Below are 16,987 nucleotides of genomic sequence, written 5' to 3' on the forward strand. Positions count from 1 at the left end.
GCTTCTAGGTGCGCAAAGAAAATGGATTCTTAAGATGGAATCTACTCCTGGTAGAGATGCTGTGAACATTGTTGAAATGGCAATGAGAGATTTAGAATATTACGTCAATTTAGTAAACAAAGAAGTGCAGAGCTTGAGAGAACTGACTCCAATTTTGAAGTTGTACTGTGGGTAAAATATTATCAAACAATGTCATCTGCTACAGAGAAATCTTTCATGAAAGGAAGAGTCAATCTATGCAACAATCTTCATTGTTGTTTTATTTTAAGAAATTACGACAGCCACTCCAACCTTTAGCAACCACTACCCTGATCATTAATCAGCCATTGACATCAAGGAAGACCCCCTGCCAACAAAAGGCTCAAATGATCATTAACATTTTAGCAAAAAAAAAATTTTTTTTAATAAATTGTCTATTTTTTTTTCTTTGAGACAGAGTCTCGCTCTGACACCCAGGCTGGAGTGCAGTGGCGTAATCTCGACTCACTGCAATCTCCGCCTCCTGGGTTCAAGCGATCCTCCTGCCTCAGCCTCCTGAATAGCTAAGACTACAGGCGTGTGCCACCATGCCAACTGATTTCTGTAATTTTAATAGAGACAAGGTTTCTCCATGTTGGCCAGGCTGGTCTCAAACTCCTGACCTCAGGTGATCAGCCCATCTCAGCTCCCAAAGTGCTGGGATTACAGGTGTGAGCCACTGTGCTTGGCCCTTACACATTTAATCAACTATAATATGGTGTAAATATAACTTTTCTATGAACTGGGAAACCAAAAAATTTATGAGTTGCTTTATTGTAGTAATCTCTGTATTGCAATGGTATGGAACTGAACCTGTATTATCTCGAGTTATATCTATAATTGAAACATCCCATCTAAACTACTACCACTATGACCATTCTCCCTACCTAATGTAGACTCTGTGCTACCTCGTTTCATTTACTCTTTCTTGATTATATGCCCAACTCTCTTGCTTCTCTGCTATTTCCTGGTTTTCCTCTCTTAAAATACTCACCCTGAGTAAGTTCAAATGCCCATCTTCCCTGTTGGAACATAGAAAGGTAATGAGGGCTGAAGAAAAGTCATCCAACAGAGAAGATTGGTCCCACTAAGACATCATAGCTACCATCTTCCTACAAGTTTGTCAAATATTTCCAACTGTCCACTACAACGATTTCAAACTTCAACTGTTTACTCATCACTCAGCAGAATTCCTTGCTTCATACTTCAGAGAGAAATACATGTCATGAGTATTTCTTTAGTTTCCCTAAACTATTTGCATCTGCACCTACCCATTTTATTTTTTATATTCTACTGTTACAATAGAGATGGAGTTTGTTCTTCTTTAACTGAGTCCCCTAACATATTCCTTACCCTAGTGCCTTCTCAAGATCCCCACTCTCCTCACTGCACTACAGTTTATCTCTTTTGTAGTAAAAACAGTTGATCATATTCTTTATAACCTTTGAGATGTTCCACCATACCATACACTTGGGAGCTTTGCAGGGAATTCACCAGCATAGCTGTAATCTAATTAAACTGGTTCAAAAACATAAATTTATGAGGCCCCATATCAAGAATCTTCTCAGTGTTTTGTGTAGTCTAAGTTCTGAGAGAAAGAATAACCAATGGTGATTACCAGAGGGCTAACATCTTTAAGCATTCTATGCAAACAAAATTCAGAGGAAAACAGAACTGAGACAATCTGCAGAATACTGTGGAGACACCCAAGAGCATAAGACACTCCTTAACTCTGTTCCTTTCCTGGTTTTCTTAGCCTGGTGAATAGCATTGTCATTCACTCATGTCATTCCCACATTTCCGGTTTCAGAAACCAGAAAGCTAGGAATCACTTGTTTCTCTTTCGCTCCCTCTGTCTCCTCTTTCCTTTCTTTTTTTAATCAAATCTTTTTCCTAATTATCTTTTGTATCTATTCATATTTTTTCCAGTTCCAGTGTCTCCCCTGCAATCTAAACCACTATAATCTTTCAGCCGTACTACAGTAATAGTGTCAAACAGGTTATTTCTTATTCTCTCTACTCCTCTAATCCATTTGTCACACAAAAGCCACAATAATCTTTTAAAAAAAATTATTATTTTTGAGTCAAGGTCTGGCTCTCTGGCTCAAGCTTGAGTGCAGTGGTGCAATCTCAGCTCTCTGTAACCTCTGTCTTCCAAGGTTAAGTAACTCTCCTACCTCAGCCTACCAAGTAGCTGGAACTGCAGGTGTGCACCACCATGCCTAGCTAATGTGTGTGTGTGTGTTTTATAAAGATGGGGTTTCACCATATTGGTCAGGCAGGTCTTGAACTCCCAACCTCAGGTGATCCGCCCTCCTTGGCCTCCAAAGTACTTGGATTACAGGCGTGAGCCACCACGCCCGGCCTTGTGTGTGTTTTATAGAGACAGGGTTTTACCATGTTGCCCAGGCTGGTCTTGAACTCATAAACTCAAGTGATCTACCAACCTCAACCTTCCAAGTGCTGGAATTACAGGTGTGAGCTACCATGCCTGACCCCCTCTTTCCTTCCTTCCTTCCTTCCTTCCTTCCCTCCCTCCCTCCCTCCCTCCCTTCCTTCCTTCATTTCCTTCCTTTCTTCATTCCTTCATTCTTTCCATTTTTTGTGTGTGTTTTGTAGAGACAGGGTTTTACCATGTTGCCCAGGCTGATCCTGAACTCATAAGCTCAAGTCATCCACCCATCTAAACCTTTCAAGTTGCTGCAATTACAGGCATGAGCCACCACACCTGGCCCCTCCCTCCCTCCCTCCCTTCCTTTTCTATGTAAATCAGGTAACAGCACTTTCCTGTTTACAACCACTCAAAGGTTTCCCCTTGCTCTTAGGATAAAGTCTTAAATCCCAGACCCTCCCTACCTACCTCACTAGCCTCCTCTTGCAGCATTCTCACCTTCTTCATGAAGCTACAGCCATTTTCAGTATTTTTCAGTTTTTCTTTCTTACATCAGAGCCTTTGGACATGTTTTCCCCTCCATCTGCAATGCACTTTCTGTTTTAATAGAATCTTGCACCAATAGATGTTAATACATATCTGCTTAATTAGTAAATAAATGCAACATAGCAAAAATAATTTTTCCCAAGGAAAATTTAGAATCAGAATTCTAGAACCTGGACTCCTTAAAGACTATGTAATACAGTCTTCTCAGAGGTTCAGAAAATGTCTATGTCCCAAATAACATTGTGGTAGAAATCAAGGAAAGATACTCTAAAAGGGATCAGCAATCCAGGTGTGAACCTAGGGTTTGGTTTGAAGATTATAATGCTGAAATAACTTGAGTTGCTCTGAGGGGTCTGGGAATTAACAAACGGAAGATTTGAGTTGGTTATAGACACAGAATAAAGTTTCCTCTCTGTGTATGTTATTCCTAAGTCTGCAAATTCTTTTCTATCATAGCTGATGTTTCCTCTATTTTAGCCAAATTTAAAATGCAGTGTATAAAACTACTTGGATAAACTGAACCATATTCTATGCTGGTAGAGCTTAATAGTGATCAATAAAATAATAACTGTTTTAATACATATATTTTTTTGAAAACATAATTATCAAATCCAGTTCTTCTAAACACTATACTGAGATATTCAGTATATAGTTAATCCACAACCAAATACAAGTTTCAGGAGACAGTAGCAAGTTCTGCAATTAGTGACTGGTTGATAATTTTTCACCAGCTAAGTGTATTTGTGCCAGATGAAACAATGAACATCATATGAAAGTAGTATATTAATTTCTGTTATAATGATATAAGTTTCTGTCCTAACATAATTTCTACATTATTCCATTTTACTTTCAACTTGCTGATTATCTTGTTTTTTTATCCTACCGTATTTCATGCTTCTTTTTAATTTCTAGTTCTTCTCTTTAGTCAATGATTTCTGTCCCTCTTCCATGTTGCAGGTTTTTTCCTAGAGTTTTCGTAGGTGGTCTATCAGTCATTTTAATGCTTACAATTTTAAATTTTTGATTAAATAAAGCTCAAAACTAATCTTTTAAAAATTGTAAGTGAATAGATCCTCAAAATAACACACATTTCTTATAGTCAGTTCCTACCAGGCACCTTCAGTGTCAACATTTAGAAATGAACAGGGAAGTTTTCAGTTGACTGGGGCTGCATTATGACTTTCCTGGGCCCTAAGCACTGTGACTTCATGGGGCCCTTTCTCCATTGGAAATATATCAAAACTTTTTTTAGCCAGAGTTTAAATACTGTATATAAAAATACATTTGAAATTTTAAAATTAGTTAATTTTACAACTACTTTGGTATAAACATAAAATATAATCCAGACTGGATTTATTATTATCATTATGTTCATTTTTTTCTTTTGATTAAAAAAAATTAAAACATTTTCTTTTTTTTTTTTCTTTTTTTTTTTTTTTAAGAAGGGGTTTCACCATGTTGGTCAGGCTGGTCTTGAACTCCCAACGTCAGGTGATCTGACCGCCTTGGCCTCCAAAGTGCTTGGATTACAGGCGTGAGCCACCGCGCCCGGCCCAAAACATTTTCATAACACCTTATAAGTGTCATGGGCTCTCAGCACTGTGCTGCTTGTGCCTAGCAGATAAATTGGTCCTGCAGATGACTATTAGATCCTTTCATGTTCATTAATGGAATTGATCCCAGAAAAATCATTTCTAGCTGATCTCTGAGGCAGTAGTTCTCAAACTTTAACATGCATAAGACTCAGCTAAAGAGCTTATAAAGCAGTTTCCTGGGCCCTATTCCAGACCATCTGATTACATAGGTCTGGATAGGATTCAGCAATTTGCATTTCTAATAAGCTCAAAGGTGACACTGATGCTACTGATCTGAGAACCACACTTTCAGGATAGTGTAACTATTTTATTTATGTAAAGGTAGTGCTCTCAATATGATTTGGTAGGTATACTATCCAGATCTCCTAACCAACATTTACTGATCATCTACTGTCATTCTTATTTTATAAGTGAAAACAGACTCAAAGGTTAAATGACATTGCTAAGCTGACTCAGCTAGAAAATTGTAGACCTAGGATTTGAGCTCAAGTCTATCTAGACTCCAAAGTTCATGCTCTCTTATTATCATTATAATGTGATAATGATAGGTGGAATATAATCCATGTACCTAGAAGCAAACTTTTAAACATGAAATAATGGGTAAAAGTAGTACTTTCCTAGATCGTTGTTGTATTTTCACTGTTTGAGTCTGTTGATGGCCGCCTTCTTTCTTGCTATTTATTCTTCACTTCTTATCTTCATTTAATAACAGCAGAAGGAAGGTAGTAATGGCATATAACACAGTTTTCTGAAAGTGCTATCCTGTTTGTTTGTTTGTTTTTTACTGAGTCTCACACTGTGGCCCAGGCTGGAGTTGAATGGCATGATCTCAGCTTACTGTAACCTCCACCTCCTGTGTTCAAACAATTATTTTGCCTCAGCCTCCCGAGTAGCTGGGACTATAGGCGTGCACCACCATGCGTAGCTAATTGTTGTATTTTTAGTAGAGATGGGGTTTCAGCATATTGGACAGGCTGGTCTTGAACTCCTGACCTCAGGCGATCTGTCCATTTAGGCTTCCCAAAATGCTAGGATTACAGGTCTGAGCCACGCGCCTGGCCTGAAAGTGATATTCTTTTTTTTTTTTTGAGCGCCATTGCACTCTGTTGCCCAAGCTGGAGTGCAATGGTGCTATCTCAGCTCACTGCAACCTCCGCCTCCTGGGCTCAAGCAGTTCTCCTGCCTCAGCCTCCCAGGCACACGCCAACATGCCCAGCTATTTTTTCTATTTTTAGTAGAGACGGGGTTTCACCATGTTGGCCAGGATGGCCTCATTCTCTTAACCTTGTAATCCACCCGCCTCAGCCTCCCTAAGTGCTGGGATTACAGATGTGAGCCACCACGCCCAGCCAAAAGTGCTATTCTCTAAAGCTGACTCCAAACTAAATCTGATTAGGATTTTTTATTTTTCATTAACTTCAATTCGCAAACTGAACTGCTTCATTACTTCTGCAGGCTGACAAACTTAAGCCTTCAGAACACACACAAAAACCTAAGGATTAAGTAGCATTCTGAGCTTTGGTCTTTAAATGCCTTTGCCTTACGAGGTTAAAAGACTCATAACTAGCTTCCTTATCTATTCTTCTAAATATAATTTTATTATAAATACATACATATGAGATAATTACTCCATCTTTCTCCCTATTTGTGTGTGTACATATTTATAAATTTCTTACTGCTCTTCTTTCTATGATTCTTTTATTTCTGAAGAATATAGTCTAATACAAATGTTGGCTATCTTCTAAAGTCATATTTTTCAAGAAGATGCTTTGATGACCTCAGAGTTTGCCAAACCATTGTTCACCAACCCATTGTAAAGGGGCCACAGTGTTTTCAGCAATCACACAAACATTAAGTATAGAAATATATATTTTTTTTCTGAGGCAGGGTCTCAGTTGCCCAGGCTGGAGGGCAGTGGCATGATCTGGGCTCACTGCAACTTCCCACCTCCTGGGCTCAAGCGATTCTCTCACCTCAGTCTCCTGAGTAGCTGGGATTACAGTCGCACGCCACTAGCCTAACTTTTGTGTTTTAGTAGAGATGGGGCTTTGCCATGTTGGCCAGGCTGGTCTCCAATTCCTGACCTTAAGTGATCCGCCCCCTCAGCCTAACAAAATGCTGGGATTACAGGCCTTAGCCACCATGCCCAGCCAAGTATTGAAAGATATTTTGCAAGGATAGAGAAATTACCAAATCTGTCTTGGAACATCTTTTTGGCAGAATGCTTTGCAGGTATTTAAGCCAGTGAAGTAGATCCATTAGTACTCAAAAAATGTATGGATGTGAGGATATATTTTTGGTAAAGAAGGTTAAAAAGAACAGAGAATAATTTTGTATAACAAAGAATCTTCTGTGGTAAATTTTTGTCCTAAGGTAAAATGAGTGGTTAAGAAAGAGAAGTATAAGACAAAGCAGAAAATTCAAGTATGTCATCAGTGGTCTGAATAGTTGTGATAAGGTTTGTGAAACTGGAATTTATGAGAGAAATTTTGTTTATGATCAAGTTGGCTATATAATTAGAAGGGTCTTTCTAAAAATTGAGCTTTAATATTAAAAATATTCTGCCACATTTCTTCTTAAGATCTATCTGAAGTTTTAGTTTGGAGATGCTGTCTTTGTGGTTTGTGGGTGGGTGGGTGTGTGTGTGTGTGTGTGTGTGTGTGTGTGTGTGTGTGACAGAGTATTGCTCTGTCGCCCAGGCTGGAGTGCTGGAATGCAATGACACAATCTTGGATCACTGCAACCTCCTGCCTCAGCCTCTGGAGTAGCTGGGATCACACGTGTCTGCCACCACGCCCAGCTAATTTTTAATTTTTTTGGTGGAGCCACCCACCTTGGCCTCCCAGGTGTACTGCGCCTGGCCTAATGCAATTTTTTTTCATTAAGACTAATAATTTTATTTCTCAAGATAAAATTTTTCTTTTTTGTAACTTCTCAGATTTATACTTTAGAAGTTCAATTTTTATTTATTTTATTTTATTTTTTTTTAGAAAGGGAGTTTCACTCTGTCACCAGGCTGGAGTGCAGTGGCACAATCTTGGCTTACTGCAGCCTCTGCCTCATAGGTTCAAGTGATTCTCCTATTCTCCTGCCTCACACTCCTGAGTAGCTGGGACTACTGTAGGCGCATGCCACCACTCCCGGCTAATTTTTTGTATTTTTAGAACAGACGAGGTTTCGACATGTTGGCCAGGCTGGTCTCAAACGCCTGGCCACATGTGATCTGCCCACCTTGGCCTCCCAAATTGCTGGGATTATAGGTGTGAGCCACCATGCCTGGCATTTTTTTTTTTGAAACAGGTTCTCGTTCTGTCACCCAGGCTGGAGTGCAGCGACTCCATCTGAGCACACTGCAGCCTTGACCTTGCATGCTCAAGCAATCCTCTGGCCTCAGCCTCCCCAGTAGCTAGGACTACAGGTCTGTGCCACCATATCCAGCTAATTTTTGTTTTATTTTTTGTAAAGACAGGGTTTCCCTATGTTCTCCATGCTGGTTTTGAACTCCTGGGCTCAAGTGATCCACCTGCCTTGGCCTCTCAAAGTGCTGAGATTACAGGTATGAGCCACCATGTCCAGCCTAGAAGTTCAACATTAACTAAAAAAAAAAAAAAAACCCTCAACTTTTGCTGTGCCTTGCTGCATGTGATTTGCAGGTCTTACGTTATTGCCCTTTGTTCTTTCTCTCTTTGAAAAGGTATAACATTTTTCTTGGCTGGGGTGATAAATTTCTTCTGCAATCTTTTCATCAATTTCTGTAACTTTTTTTTTCCTGTTCTGACTCTATTGTTACAATCTGATGCTGAAATTTAAAAAAAAATTATTATTTTTTTAACAGCTTGTGGCCATGTAAATTTTCTCTGTGTCATTCCAACTTTAGTATATGTGCTGCCAAAGCAAGCACCAGAATGTTTATCTTAAAGTCCTGGAAATGCAATGTATTCCTCCAGTATAACACAATTCTGTACTCTTGGCTTTTACTGATGTGTCTAAACTGTTCCATATAATCAGGAAACTTTCTATTTGTTACTGAGAGCCATGTATTCCCTAACTCAAGGTATTAGTTTTCTTGTTTACATTCATGTATAATGTAATGTATATTTTTAGCCCTAGACACATTCTTACTGTGTCTGATTTACAAGCATCCTTTTGATCAGGATTGATTTCCAAATTATCTAAATGGGCTCCCCATGAGCAATCATACTGCAAGAGGTTTTTCTTCTGGCCTGAAAAAAACAAATATTTTATGTTTTATGAAGATAGCTTCCTGTCTTGTCTTAGGTTTTGGATTACATAGAAAAGTGAACTTTAAATGGGTTTAAGTTTTTACATCCATGTAACTTTCTGTATTGCTTTTGAAGTCTTTTGTCACTCTGATTAAATTAACGGCTATTATTTTACGGTAACCTGTGATTTTGTCTTTGAACTTTTTAGCTTCTTTGGCAGGCCCTTCCTCTACCCACATCATCAAAATCAGAAACTAAGTCTTTTTGACTTAAAGTTAACATTGGGATTTTCCAATTGGTCGCTGGAGAGCCTCAAAGTTGTGTCTCTCATCTTGTAGATATATTAAATAATTAGGCTTATTTGGCAAATTTTAAGGGAATCATTGACAAATGTTAAGTGATACTAGGTATTTCTTCAGTTACATTTATGTGTATGCTATTGATATAAATGTTCTAAAACATTGGGATTTCACCATGTTGCCCAGGCTGGTCTCAAACTCCTGGGCTCAAGCAATCTGCCCACCTCAACCTCCCAAAGTGCTGGGATTACAGGTGTGAGTCACTGCACCTGGCCAGGAACTTTCATCAGATTTTTAACCATGACTATTCTAAGTTTTTGTCATCCACAGTTATTGCTTTAAAGTCTTCTCTAAAAGCATTTGCAATCAGCTATAGTCCAAAAGCTAGAGTGGAAAAGACTCTAACAAGTAGTCTTGAACCCTGATTTCAGATAACTTTAAGATCAATGAATGAAATAAAAATCTTCAGAACTCTAATAAAGAAACGTGTAGGTTCAGTAGGGTGTGGTGGCTCACGCCTGTAATTGCAGCATTGTGGGAGGCCAAGGTGGGTGAATCACCTGATGTTGGGAGTTCGAGACCAGCCTGACCAACATGGAGAAACCCCATCTCTACTAAAAATACAAAATTAGCTGAAAGTAGTGGTGCATGCCTGTAATCCAAGCTACTTGGGAGGCTGAGGCAGGAGAATTGCTTGAACACGGGAGACAGAGGTGGCAGTAAGCTGAGATCGTGCCATTGTACTCTAGCCTGGGTAACAAGCAAAATTCTGTCTCAAAAATAAATAAAAAGAAAAGAAAAAAACAAACAGAAAACTCAAAAAACAACATTGGAAAGCTTGCTTTACTAAAAGTATTGAACTTACCTGGTAACTGTAAAACCTATAATAAAGGGATGTACTACAACACTGGTTTCAATTTATTAGAAAAGCATACAGTATATACCAGTACCGTGCTGTTTTGGTAACTATAGCTTTGTAGTATAATTTGAAGTTGGGTAATGTGATGCCTCCAGATTTATTCTTTTTGTTTAGTATTGCTTTGGCTATGTGGGGTCTTTTTTGGCTTCGTATGAATTTTAGTATGTTTTTCTAGTTTTGTGAAGAATGATTGTGGTACCTTGATGGGAACTTCATTGAATCTGTAAGGCGGTTTTGGTAGTATGTTCATTTTCGAAATATTGTTTCTGCCCATCTTTGAGCATGGAATATGTTTCCATTTGTTTGTGTTGCTGATGATTTCTTTCAGCACTGTTTTGTAGTTTTCCTTGTAGAGACATTTCACTTCCTTGGTTAGGTATGTTCCTAAGTATTGTTTTATTTTTTTGTAGCTGTTGTAAAAGGGATTGAGTTCTTGATTTGTTTTTCAGCCTTGTTCTTGTTGGTGTATAGCAATGCTACTGATTTGTGTACATTTATTTTGAATCCTGAAATTTTACTGAATTTATTTATCAGATCTAGGAGCTTTTTGAATGAATCTTTAGGATTTTCTGGGTATATGATCATATCATTGGTGAACAGCAACAGTTTGACTTCCTCTTTACCAATTTGGATGCCCTTTAGTTTTCTCTTGTCTGATTGCTCTGGGTAGGACTTCTAGTACGACGTTGAATAAAAGTGATGAACGTGAGCATCCTTGTCTTGTTCTAATTCTCAGAGGAAATGCTTTCAATTTTTCCCCATTCAGTATAATGTTGGCTGTGGGTTTGTTATAGATGGCTTTTATTACCTTGAGTTATGTCCCTTCTGTGCCAATTTTGCCAAGCGTTTTAATCATAAAGTGATGCTGGATTTTGCCAAATGGTTTTTCTGTATCTGTCGAGATGATCCTATGATTTTGTTTTAACTCTGTTTATGTTATGTATCACATTTTTTTCTTTGCATATGCTAAATTATCCCTGCATTCCTGGTATGAAACTTACTTGATCATGGTGTACTGTCTTTTTGATATGCTGTTGGATTTGTTTAGTTAGTATTTTGTTGAGGATTTTTGCATCTTTTTTCATCCGGGATATTGACATAGACCAATGAAACAGAGTAGAAGACCCAGAAATAAAGCCAACTACTTATAGCCAACTGATCTCCAACAGGGCAACCAAAAACATAAAATGAGGCAAGGACATCCTCTTCGACAAATGGTGATGGAATAATTAGCAAGCCACATGTAGAAGAATGAAACTGGATCCTTGTCTCTCACCTTATACAAAAATCAATTCAAGGTGGATCAAATACTTAAATCTAAGACTTGAAACCATAAACATTCCAGAAGATAAAATTGGTAAAACTCTTTTAGATGTTAGCGTAGACAAAGAGTTCATGACCAAGAACCTAAAACCAAGTGCAACAAACAGGTAAATAGATGGGACCTAATTAAAATAAAAAGCTTCTGCACAGCAAAAGAAATAATCAGCCTAGTAAACAGACAACCCACAGAATGGGAGAAAATATTCACAGACTATGCATTTGACAAAGAACTAATATCCAGAATCTACAAGGAATTTAAACAAATCAAGAAAAAAACAACCCCATAAAAAAGTGGGCAAAGGACATGAATAGACAATTCTCAAAAGAAGATATGCAGGCGGGGCACAGTAGCTCACTCCTGTAATCCCAGCACTTTGGGAGGCCAAGGCAGATGGATTTCCTGAGGTCAGGAGTTCAAGACCAGCCTGGCCAACATGGTGAAACCCCCTCTCTACTAAAAATACAAAAATTAGCTGGGCGTGGTGGCAATTGCCTGTAATCCCAGCTACTCGGGAGGCTGAGGCAGGAGAATGACTTGAACCCGGGAGACAGAAGTTGCAGTGAACCAAGATCACGCCACTGCACTCCAGCCGGGGGGGCAGAGTGAGACTCCATCTCAAAAAAAAGAAGATACACAAATGGCCAATAAATAATAAATATAAGAAAAATGCTCAACATCACCAATTATCAGGGAAATGCAAATTAAAACCACAATGAGATATCACCTTACTCCTGCAAGAATGGCCATAACTTAAAAATAAAAAATAGTAGATGTTGGTGTGGATGTAGTGAAGAGTGAACACTTTTACACTGCTGGTGGGGATGTAAACTAGTACAATCACTATGGAAAACAGCGTGGAGATTCCTTAAAGAACTAAAAGTAGAACTACCATTCGATTCAGCACTCCCACTACTGGGTATCTACACAGAGGAAAATAAGTCATTATATGAAAAAGACACTCGCATATGCATGGTTATAGCAGCACAAGTTGCAACGGAAAAAAATACAGAACCAGTATAAATGCCCATTGACCACCAAGTGGATAAATAAAATATGGTATATATACACCATGGAATAATATTCAGTCATAAAAATGAATGAGATAATGGCATTTGCAGCAACCTGGGAGCTAGAGAACATTTTTCTAAATAAAGTAACTCAGGAATGGAAAACCAAATGTGTTCTCACTTATAAGTGGAAGCTAAGTTATGAGGACACAAAGGCATAAGAATGATATAACGGACTTTGAGGACTTGAGAGGAACGGGACAAAGTGGGTAAAGGATAAAAGACTACACATTGGGTAGAATGTACACTGCTTGGGTGACAGATGCACCAAAATCTCAGAAGTTGGCACTAAAGAACTTATCCATGTAACAGAATACCATCTGTTCCCCCAAAACTATTGAAAGTAATGCATTTTAAAGGATTGATTATACTCTGTATCAATGAAATGTAAATCATTTTCTTTTAAATCTCTGCTAAAAAGATGCAGCAAATATATTAGCACTATGTAATAAAATTTGCAGCTGGAAAAAGAAAAGCAGATAGTATAATATTAAAATAGAGCTGGGCGTGGTGGCATGTGCCTGTAGTCCCAGCGACTCAGGAGGCTGAGGTGGAAGGATCACTTGAGTCCAGGAGTTCTGGGCTGTAGTGCACTATGCCAATCGGGTGTCTGCAGTAAGTTCGGCATCAGTGTGGTGACCACTTGGGAGTGGGGGACCACCAGGTTGCCTAAGGAGGGGTGAACCAGCCCAGGTTGGAAACGGAGCAGTTCACTCCTGTGCTGATCAGTAGTGGGATCGTGCCTGTGAATAGCCGCAGCACTCCAGCCTGGGCAACACAGCAAGACCCCCATCTCTTAAAAAAATAAAAAAGAATACATACCAACAATTATTTGTAATGTGACAAATTGAAGATGTAGGTTTCTATGAGATTATCTCATTTGGAGAGAGGAAACGGAAGATGTGTCAGGTCTTTAATGGGAATTCCTTAGACCATATTGTTTATGATTATCTCCTCTTGAGAAAAGGACAAGCAGAAGTCACAATTTAGTTTGAAATGTTTGGATGAGAATGCGTTATATATTGAGCTAGAGAACATTTTGTACTGATCAGGACTTTATGCTAATGAAAGTAATTTATTTTCTAAATATTGCTGGAGTTTGTCATCCTAAGCAAGATAAAACAGTTAGGTATTTGGTTCTATGATTGCATCTTTATTATGCCAAGGCCGCTGCTTCTTAAGTAGGAAACGTGAAAGAGTGGGACAAGTATCTATGTTGGACAGAGAGCAGCAGACTAGGGTGCATTATGTAAAATTTGGATTGTAGCCACAGACCCTACTTTATTTCTCCAGCTCCCTTTCCAGAAAAGGCTTTATGGACAGCCTGTGGACAAGCTGTGGTCCTAGAGGAGCCATTAACACTGTCAGTAGCCAGTCATATGTGGCTTGAAGAGGAGAGACTATTTGGACTGGGAGAATAGTACACTATGAGGCCAGGCATGAAAGAATAGGGGAACAGGAATTTGTTGCTATTTACTTATCTACTGTTATCAGTAAATTGGTCTATTTGAAAAAAGTTTTAGAGCGCTGGGTGTGGTAGCTCACACCTGTAATCCCAGCACTTTGGGAGGCCAAGGTGCACAGATCACCTGACGTCAGGAGTTCCAGACCAGCCTGGCCAACATGGTGAAACCTCGTCTCTACTAAAAATAAAAAATTTAGCCAGGCTTGGTGGCAGGAACCTGTAATCCCAGCTACTCGAGAGGCTGAGGCAGGAGAATTGCTTGGACCCGGGAGGCGGAGGTTCCAGTGAGCAAGATCGCACTATTGCACTCCAGCTTGGGTGACAAGAGTGAAACTCCATCTCAAAACAAAACAAAACAAAACAAAAAACGTTAAGTACCTGATCTGTTTTTTGTCAAATCACGTGAATAAATTAGGCTGTCTTTGGTGTCTTTAATAGTTTTAGGCAATAGATTGTAATACAGAATATAGAGTTTCCCCCTTTATAAGAGATTTTACTTTCCATGGTTTCAGTTACCTGTGCTCAACTGTGGTCCAAAAATATAAAATGGAACATTCAGAAATAAGCAATTCCTAAGTTGTTTTTTTTTTTTTTTTTTTGAGGCGGAGTTTTGCTTTTGTTACCCAGGCTGGAGTGCAATGGGGCGATCTCGGCTCACCGCAACCTCCGCCTCCTGGGTTCAGGCAATTCTCCTGCCTCAGCCTCCTGAGTAGCTGGGATTACAGGCACGCGCCACCATGCCCAGCTAATTTTTTGTAGCTTTAGTAGAGACGGGGTTTCACCGTGTTGACCAGGATGGTCTCGATCTCTTGACCTCGTGATCCACCCGCCTCGGCCTCCCAAAGTGCTGGGATTACAGGCGTGAGCCACCGCGCCTGGCAATTCCTAAGTTTTAAACTATGGAACACTCTGAATAGCATGATGAAATCTCATGACTTTCCATTTGGTACATGAATCATCTCTTTGTCCAGCATTTTCACACTGCCTGTGGTATCTGCTCATTAGTCATGTAATAGTCTTCTCGGTTATGAGATCGACTGTTGCAGTATTGCAATGCATGTGTTCAGGTAACCCTTTTACTTAATGATGGTCTCAATGTGTAAGAGTAATCATGGTAATTCAGATATGCCAAAGAGAAACCATAAAGTGCTTCCTTTGAGCAAAAAAGTGAAAGTTCTCAATAAGGAAAGAAAATATTGCATGTCAAAGTTGCTAAGATCTATGGTAAGAACAAATCTATCTGTGAAACTGTGAAGAAAGAAAAAGAGGCCGGGTGCGGTGGCTCACATTTGTATTCCTAGCACTTTAGGAGGCCGAGGTGGGTGGATCACCTGAGGTCAGGAGTTCAAGACCAGCCTGGCCATCATGGTGAAACCCCATCTTAAAAAAAAAAAAAAAAAAAAAAGAAGGAAAAAGAAATTCAGGCTAGTTTTGCTGTTGTATCTCAATCTGCAAAAGTTATAGGTACAGAGGGTGATAAGGGTTTAGTTAAAAGGAAAAGGCCTTAAGTTTGTGGGTAGTAGATATAAATAGAAACATGTTCCAATTGATGGTGTTGACCAAAATTAAAACTTTTGAGACAGAAATAGTTTGATAAAGGTTTATTGGAAGCCAAATATGAGGATTGACCTGGGAAAACACACAAAAAAGTTGGGAGTGTTCTGGAGTCTCAGAAGTTAAGGGGCTTCTGTAGGAAAGTTTAGGAGAAAGGAGGGGGACTCCTCATACCATAGTTGTGCTTTTTTATTGGAGGATACAATACAGAGGTTGCAATTTTTGATACTGATTGCAACATACAGGCTAAAATATTAATATCTGCATGCATGATGGTCAGTAAAACTTTATGATTCTGAAATAAATTACTGTCCTTTTCAGTGGTTATGCATTAATATGGTATGACTCCTCATACCATAGTTGTGCATTTTTATTGGAGGATACAATAGAGAGGTTGCAATTTTTGATACTGATTGCAACATATGGGCTAAAATATTAATATCCACATGCATGATGGTCAGTAAAACGTTATGATTCTGAAATAAATTACCGTCCTTTTCAGTAGGTTATGCATTAACATCCACAATTTGAGGGACCTATGATAAGGTTCTTTACTCACGGACAGGGTGTTGCCATGAATTATAAAACCTTCCCTAGGCTGTTAATCTGGAAGTCTGTTTACTTATTTATTTATTTATTTATTTATTATTTTTGAGACAGAGTCTTGCTTTCTTGCCCAGGCTAGAGCACAGTGTCATGATCTCACCTCACTGCAACCTCTGCCTCCCAGTTTCAAGCAATTCTCCTGCCTTAGTCTCCCAAGTATCTGAGATTACAGCCCTCTGCCACCTAATTATGGCCATCTGCCAGGCTAATTTCTGTATTTTTAGTAGAGATTGGGTTTCACCATGTTGGCCAGGCTGGTCTCAAACTCCTGACCTCCAGTGATCTGCCTGTCTCTGCCTCCCAAAGTGCTGGCCTTACAGGCATGAGCTACCGTGCCCGGCTGCCTATTTACTTTTAAAGAAAAATGTCAAATGTGACGTGTAGGTTATCAATGGCAATCAGGTTTAGTACTATCTGCATTTCAGGCATCCACGGGGGGTCTTGGACTGTAACTTCCACAGGTAAGGGGAGACTATTGAAATTTTATAACAATTAAGTAATTTTCTATTACGTTCATAGAAAAACTTTGCCTAACCCTGTATAAGTAAATATCCTTATTTTCTCCACACAGTCTGAGGCAGGTTGTGTACTTTGTTTTTCTAAATTAAGAATCAAATACTTGTGACTTCTTCATGTTTGTGTCAATGTCACAGATAGATTTTTGGTGTATTGGACACTGAGGCTGACCAAACAAGGTCAATTTCCACCTTGTTCCAATATATAGTCTTTATGGCTTGGGGCTGACCCCAGCTCTAAGGGGCATGCCTGAATTGCCTAACTCAGGCTAACCGCACTCTCCTTGATATGGTGATTGGTTCAAATAAACCAATCTAATCCTAAAAAACACCTTGATAAAAGTGAGTTTTCTTTCATAATGAAGAATAGTATCCAAAGCCCATTAATGCCATCTTGACAGTTGGGTGACTTTATCAGTTTCCTACTCATTATACTAGCCTTTAACCCCCTTTCAGAGGATTAA

At 39.1% G+C, this 16,987-nt stretch overlaps 2 long non-coding RNA genes across 2 annotated transcripts; one reads left to right on the top strand and one right to left on the bottom strand.

Moving 5' to 3' along the window:
• Positions 1-682: 682 nt before the first annotated feature.
• On the bottom strand, positions 683-15,528 carry LOC116549088. The gene is made up of 3 exons (XR_004267708.1): positions 15,430-15,528; positions 8,119-8,128; positions 683-702 (listed from the first exon to the last, which is right to left on the bottom strand). It is a non-coding gene; the product is annotated as an uncharacterized LOC116549088 (long non-coding RNA).
• LOC116549089 lies at positions 9,171-15,069 on the top strand. The gene is made up of 4 exons (XR_004267709.1): positions 9,171-9,181; positions 9,444-9,448; positions 12,590-12,592; positions 14,972-15,069. It is a non-coding gene; the product is annotated as an uncharacterized LOC116549089 (long non-coding RNA).
• Positions 15,529-16,987: the final 1,459 nt, after the last annotated feature.

Source organism: Sapajus apella, unplaced genomic scaffold, assembly GCF_009761245.1.
Source record: "Sapajus apella isolate SASKATOON/1434 unplaced genomic scaffold, GSC_monkey_1.0 scaffold6, whole genome shotgun sequence".
NCBI classification, from domain to species: domain Eukaryota; kingdom Metazoa; phylum Chordata; class Mammalia; order Primates; family Cebidae; genus Sapajus; species Sapajus apella.